Source organism: Myotis brandtii, unplaced genomic scaffold, assembly GCF_000412655.1.
Source record: "Myotis brandtii unplaced genomic scaffold, ASM41265v1 scaffold403, whole genome shotgun sequence".
Lineage (NCBI taxonomy): Eukaryota > Metazoa > Chordata > Mammalia > Chiroptera > Vespertilionidae > Myotis > Myotis brandtii.
Window position 1 is genome coordinate 146,491 of NW_005365474.1, and position 7,412 is coordinate 153,902.

The window sequence follows — 7,412 nt, forward strand, 5'->3', positions numbered from 1 at the left end:
TGCTGCAGCGATTCCGGTCCAGCCGCCTCCTGCCCCGCGATGCTGCTCATGGCCCCGCAGTCACGGGCGGGGCGGGATGAAAAGTCACCCGGAGCGAGCCTGCGGGGAGCCGCGTCCCGGGCCAGCCGTGGGGTGAATGGACCGGCGGCCTGGCGACTAGTTCGGGGTGTCTGGGGTCCCCTTTTATGGGGGGAGGGGCAGCCGGGCTGCTGGACGCACCGTTACTGGAACTTAAATTCCCATGAACTCCCCTGTCCGGTGTGGCTCAGTGGATAGGGCGTCGGCCTGCGGACCGAAGGGTCCCGGGTTCGATTCCGGCCAAGGGCGGGTGTCTCGGTTGCGGGCTCCTCCCCGGCCCGGGCCCTGGTCAGGGCGCCTGCAGGAGGCAACCCATTGATGTGTTTCTCTCACATCGATGTTTCAGTCTTTCCCTCTCTCTGCCACTCTCTCTAAAAATCAACGGGAAAATATCCTTGGGTGAGCATCGACCTAGGAACCAGGAGGTCAGGGTTCGATTCCCGGTCAAGGCACCGGCGGCCCGGGTGGGCTTGATCCCCAGTAGGGGGCGTGCAGGAGGCAGCCGGTCCATGATTCTCTCTCATCGATGTTTCTCTCTCTCCTTCTCCCTTTCTCTCGGAAATCAATAAAATATATTATATGTAAAAAAGAATGGTTCTGGAGGCCAGGCCTCCCCAGCCCCCCTGCCATGGCCCGGCCCCTCTCTGCCCTCCCAGGCCCTTTTTGGCGCAGGGGCCGGGGCAGCAGAGTCAGGGCTCAGCCCCGGGTGGTGCGTGGTCAGTGATGACTCATGCCCGTTCCCCAAAGAAATGCCGGGAACCTCAGTGCAGCGGCGGGAGGCGGCTTCCAGGAAAGGAGGGAGGACCAGGGGGCTCTCGGCCAAGCCCGCCCCTCCCAGCGCCGCCGCCCAGCTCCAGCGGCGCTGGCTCCGGACGGATCGAGGCGGAATCCGGTCCAGGGCATCCTTGGAAGGACAGTCCCCCATCCTGTGTGTGATGAGCCCAGGGTCACGGAGAAGGAACGCAGTTTAAATCAAAAGGGGCAAAGGCGCCCGGCCAGCCTGGCTCAGGGGCTGAGCCTCAACTCAGGAACCAGGAGGTCAGGGTTCGATTCCCGGTCAGGGCACAGGCCCGGGTTGTGGGCTGGATCCCCAGTGAGGGGCATGCAGGAGGCAGCCGGTCCATGATGCTCTCTCATCATGGATGTTGCTCTCTCTCCCTCTCTCTCTCTGAAATCAATTTTTAAAAATACATAAAAAACACACTTGTAGTTTTTTTTTGTTTTTTTTTTTTAAAGGGCAAAGGCATCTGTTGGGTTAAGGCACTGGAACCTGAGTTTGCCCCGTTTCTCTCTCTCTCTCTCTCTCTCTCTCTCTCTCTCTCTCTCTCTCTCTCCTGACATTACCAGGTGGCAGCACCAGGGGGCGCCCGGCACCTTCGGGCCCAGTTCTCTGATTTCTGGCCTTGAGCCTGCTTTCCTGCGCTCCCTCCAGCAAATGAGGTGACTCCCGGGCCAGCGGTGCTCACTCACTGCGGCCGGGACACGGAGTCGCCCCAGGGACCAGGCTGCAGACGGCGCGCCCCACGGTGGGTCCGCCCCCCAAAAGGACGGACTGAGGTGGGGATGAGGTTCCGGAGAGAGCAGGACAGGGGCACACACGCGTGTACACATACAACTACACACACCCGCACCTGTACATGGGCGGGCACACATGCCACACACCGCTCTGAGCGCACACACCACACACGCGTCCATCCCAGGAGGAGCAGAGAGCGCCCTGGGCTTGGAACCAGGGCCCCTTTCTGACCGGGAACCTCAGGCCCACACTCTGGCCGCTCACTGCCCACCTGCTGACCAGGGCGGAGCGGGGGAGGGGGTGCCCAGGCTCCTGCTCCCACAGCCGGTGCCAGCCGCGGGGGGGGGCGAAGGGGACCCAGTCTTGCCAACCAGACAGAGGAGCCAGCGTGGAAATGTGATGCTAGAGAACTTTCTAGATTGGCATCCACCTGCCCTGCCCAGGCCTCCCACGTGGGAGGGGCACAAGGAGCTTCCTGTCTGGGAGAGAGGGGGCGTGGCTCAGAGTGGGCGGGGCTGTGGGCGGGGCTTGGGTCACAGCTGGTGCCCTGCACACGGCGGGGACCAGGCTGGCGTGGGGTGAGCAGGGCTCAGGGTGGAGTGGTCAGAGTGGGCGGGGCTGTGGGCGGGGCTTGGGGACCAGGCTGGCGTGGGGTGAGCAGGGCTCAGGGTGGCGTGGAGGGGGCAGGGCAGGGGGAGCCTCTGCTCTCTCTGCCCCCGCACAAGCCCTCTTGGGGTGACCCCCATACAAGCCCTCCTGGGGTGACCCCCACACAAGCCCTCTGGGGTGAGGAGGGGCCCCGGGCAGGCCTCCCACGGGGTCAGAGATGCGAGCAGGGCTCCAGGGAGAGGGGCTGGGGAGCCGCCTGTGCCCACCTGGGCCCCTGGCTCTCGGACAGGTGCAGAGGAGGAGAAGGGGGCCAGGGGCCAAACCACCCAGAGGCTCACATCCCATGAGCATCCTGCCATCCGACAGGGATGCTGTTCAGTCCCACGGTTGATTTCAGTCACTGGGCGCCGCTACCATGGTGACGGGTGCCATAGCAACCCCCCACGCACAGCTCCTCTGGGCGCAGGTAGGATTCCTGAGTTTAGGGCAATTTGGTCACGTCATTGCCCTGGAGAATCAGGGTCGAAAGCCACGTAGAGCGGGAGGGCCTGGTGGTCAAGGACCAGACCGCGTGGGGTCAGGAGGGACCCCCGCCCGAGCCCCAGGCCTCGGGTCCTCACCAAGGCCACCTCCGGGGCAGTGGGCAGCGGGAAGGTCGGTGGGTGGATTCTGGTCAGGGCACATGCCCGGGGTGTGGGCTCCGTCCCCGGTGGGGGGTGTGCAGGGGGCAGCCAGGGGGTGATGTTCCTCTCTCACCCATGTTTCCTCTCTCCCTCCCCTTCCTCTCTCTCTAAACATCAATAAAAACACATTCTTTTAGAAAAAGACAAGAAGGTGCTGGTCACGCCCCCCCCGGATCCCAGACTCTGTCCCAGGGCCCCATTGAGATTCCGGCTGTTCCTCCACCCCCACCCCCTGCCCCCCACGGAGCACAGGCCCACCCGGGGCTGAGCTGATGACCTGGTCCTTTCTTTGTATTTTTTAAAAATATGTTTTTATTGATATCAGAGAGAAAGTGAGGGGAGGGAGAGAGAGAGAGAGAGAGAAGATGAGAGAACCATGGACCAGCTGCCTCCTGCACGCCCCACACTGGGGATGGAGCTCACAACCCGGGCCTGTGCCCTGACCGGGAATCGAACCCTGACCTCCTGGTTCCTAGGCCGACGCTCAACCCCTGAGCCTCGCCGGCCGGGCCACCTCACCCTTTTCTGACCGGGTCCCTGCTCACCCTCAGTCACCAAAAGGAACCAGCCCTGACCAGGGACAGGAAGTGACAGGCCTGCGCGGCTGAGGGGGGGGACTCGGGCCTGAGTGACAGCGGAGACTGTCAGGGCCCGGCCTCCGCAGCCATCCTCCCACAGCGGAGGCTCCCCTGCAGGGAGAGACTTAATTTATCACTCGGGTCGGAAACAGCCCCGGGCTTCCGCCCTCTCTGCACAGCACGCGGGCGCCTGGTGGATGCTGCTGGGACGTGGAGCAGACACCGTCCCGGGGCGTGTGGAAGATCCAACCCACCCGCAGGGCTGGGGGGGGGAGTAAGAAGAGCCAGCAGTTCCCCGGCCGAAGACGACCTTGGGGCAAGGGCACGCTCCCCGGTGCACACGGAGGTGTCCCTCCCCCAGGACTGCGCCCCCTTCTTCTGGGATGGCTTCCCACCTGGGGGGAGACCCCCCCACCCACTGCCAGTCCTGTCAGCGGTCTGGGTGCGGCCCCCGCCCTTTCCTATGTGAATCGTGTGGCTGGGTCCACATAATAGGTGCACAGCGTCCCGGCCTCAGCATTATTGGGGTCTGGGCATGTGACCTCATTTGAACCAATCAGAGTCCTATCGGCGCTGGTGCTGGAGCTATTGGGGAAGTCCTGTGCGCTCGCTCTCTCTCTCTCTCTCTCTCTCTCTCTCTCTATATATATATATATATATATTTCATTTTACTATCCACGTTGCTGCCAGATTTTTGGCTTTAGGTATACATTGGCAGCTCTGTGCTTGCCCATCACCTTTTTCCCCCCAAACCAAATATTATACCCAAATGAATGTGAAATGAGTGGACCTCCTGGTTCCTAGGTCGAAGCTCAACCACTGAGCCACGCTGGCTGGGCTTTTTTTTTTTTTTTAAATCCTCACCCAAGAACTTCAGAGGGAAGGCAGGGGAGGTGGGGGGAGTAAGAGATCAACCAAGGGTTTGTATGATGCATATAAGCGTGAGCAATGGCCACAGACACTAGGGGGGTGAGGCCATGTGCTGGGGGTGGGGGTAGCCAGGGAGAGGTCAATGGGGGGCAGGGGAAGGAGACGTATGTAATACTATATGTAATACTTTAAACAATAAAGAATTTTTTAAAAAATCCTCACCTGAGGATATTTTTCTACCGACTTTCAGAGAGAGTGGAAGGGAGAGGGAGAGACAGAAACATCAATGTGAGAATCATCGATCGGTTGCGTCCCGCACGCACCCGGACCAGGGCTGGGGATAGAGCCTGCAGCCCAGGTACGTGCCCTTGACTGGAATCGAACCTGGGGTCTGTGAGTCTGTGGGCCGCTGCTCTATTCACTGAGCCACACCAACCAGGGCCTGTGCTCTCTCTCGAGTGCCTGGGAGGGAGGCCCTGCAGGCCTGACCAGGTCACAGCCGGACACCAGGCGGGGCCTGAGGTTGAAGGCCACACAGAAGAGGGCGGAGCCAAGAGAGAGAGGGACAGCTTCCTGCCCCAATGAATTCCTGCCTGAGGCTGAAATACACAGATCCCTCGGTTTGTGAGCCGACCAATCAATCCCCTTTCCATGGTGCCCGGAGCCTGACTTTCTGCCCCTGGTCACAGACCTCGGGGGATCAACCTCCAACAGTGAAGCCATTCCACACCCCCACCCCCACCCCCACAAGACTGCACCTGAGAATGAGGAAACCAAGTGCCCATTAGCAAGCCCTTCGTTAAAAGCCAAAAGAATCCCCGGTCTTGGACGCTATGCTATTGATAAAGAATTGCTTGTGAGACCCCACGAAAGTGCTTCAGCACCTTGGACAAGGGCAGCTGGAGGGAACCCGGCCTCTGGTGGACTCAGACAGGGCCACGCGCTGTGGCTCATCCACCAGCCTGTGCCCCTTGGGTGGCATTTCCAGCGTGAAGATGGGCGTAGAGGAGAGAGAGAGAGAGAACCCCAGGGCGGGCGGGGCCGGCCAGTGCCCACGGCCATCGTATCTGTGTGTCAGCTTATGTTTCGTTCACTTCCTCCCCTAATAATTAAGACTACAAGGGTTACAAAGTATAGATAGAATATACGATGGGACAAAAAGCCCTGGCTGGTGTGGCTCAGTGGATAGAGCGTCGGCCTGCGGACTGAGGGGTCCCAGGCTCGATTCTGGTCTGGTGGACTCAGACAGGGCCACGCTCTGTGGCTCATCCACCGGCCTGTGCCCCTCGGGTGGCATTTCCAGCGTGAAGATGGGCGTTGAGGAGAGAGAGAGAGAACCCCAGGGCGGGCGGGGCCGGCCAATGCCCACGGCCACCGTATCTGTGTGTCAGCTTATGTTTCGTTCACTTCCTCCCCTAATTAAGACTCATACAACGGTTATAGATAGAATATAAGATGGGACAAAAACCCCTGGCTGGTGTGGCTCAGTGGATAGAGCGTCGGCCTGCGGACTGAGGGGTCCCAGGCTTGATTCTGGTCAAGGGCACATGCCCGGGTTGCAGGCTCGATCCCTAGTAGGGGGCATGCAGGAAGCGGCCGATCAATGATTCTCTCTCATCATTGATGTTTCTCTCTCTCTCACCCTCCTCACCCTCTCCCTTCCTCTCTGAAATCAATAAAAAATATTTTTTAAAAAGATGGGACAAAAAAATTCAAGTCGTTTTAAGAAATAAAAATAGCCCACCCAGCGTGGCTCAGTGGTTGAGCATCAACCTATGAACCAGGAGGTCGCGGTTCGATTCCCGGTCAAGGGCACAGGCCTAGGTTGCGGGCTCCATCTCCAATGTGGGGTGTGCAGGAGGCAGCCGGTCAGTGATTCTCTCTCATCATTGATGTTTCTCTCTCTCTCTCTCTTCTCTCTTCTCTCTCTCTCTCTCTCTCTCTCTTCCTTCCTCTCTGAAATCAATAAAAATATATTTTCTAAAACAATAAAACTTAAGGGAGTTTACATGACATTTTAAGGAAGCATGAACCAGCTCAGCGAGGCAGCCTGAGAGCTAAACTGCCCTCCGCTGGCCAGGTTCTCCCGGAAGTTTCATCTCACACCGAGCACGTCGGATTACAGGGCGGCCTGGCTGGCTTAAGGCGCCGTGGGGTTTTCTGTGCTCGTGAACTCCCTGGTGGGCATATTTTTCTGACTTTGATCTTCTAAGCACAGCGAGAGGTTGGAGAATGAAGTGATTCTCTCTCTTCACTTCCACAGAATTGCCCACTCAGAAAAGGGCACACAGAAAATGGAACCGTCTGTTTTTATTTTTTCAAATCCTTTGTTAGCTTTTACATAATGGAACTTAACTGAAGGTTAATATGTAAAAGGAGGCAAATTGAAATGCTTTTGCTGTACAACAGAGCCATGGAAGATAACAGTAGAAATAGGCGTTTCGCAACGTGTTCTCGAGAATTCTGAATTCTGGGCCCTTTACCAGGTGTACCGGTTACTAATGCGGATTAACCATCACCCGGTTACTAATGCGGATTAACCATCAACTGGTTAATGCGAATTAACCATCAACCGGTTAATAATGGGGATTAACCATCCATCAACTGGTTAATAATGTGGGTTTTTATCAATAGATGGGGTTCCATATATGCTGATATATTTGTGATTTGATATGTGTGCTATTTTGTTGTATTGACAACAAGCTTCAAAACTTCCTATGTCAAATTTGCTGAAGGTGTTAACATCATAGATATTTTTACGCTTAAAAAATGTCAAATTTCGTGCCAAAAAAAAAGAGCATTTGCGGGAAGTTTTAATTCATTACTTTATTTTGAAGAAAAGTGCTGCTGAAAGTGATCCTATACTTTGGGAAGCTTATGGTGAACATGCTCCATCTCATGACACTTGTGAACACTGGTTTAAACGCTTTAAAAGTGAGGATTTCGGTGGGAAAGACAAGGAATGTCCAGGTCAACCAAAAAAGTTGGGGCGACAAGGCCAGCAGAGGGGGGCAGTGAGGGGTGACCAGGCCAGCAGGGGGGGCAGTTAGGGGCAACAAGGCTGGCAGGCAGGGGAGC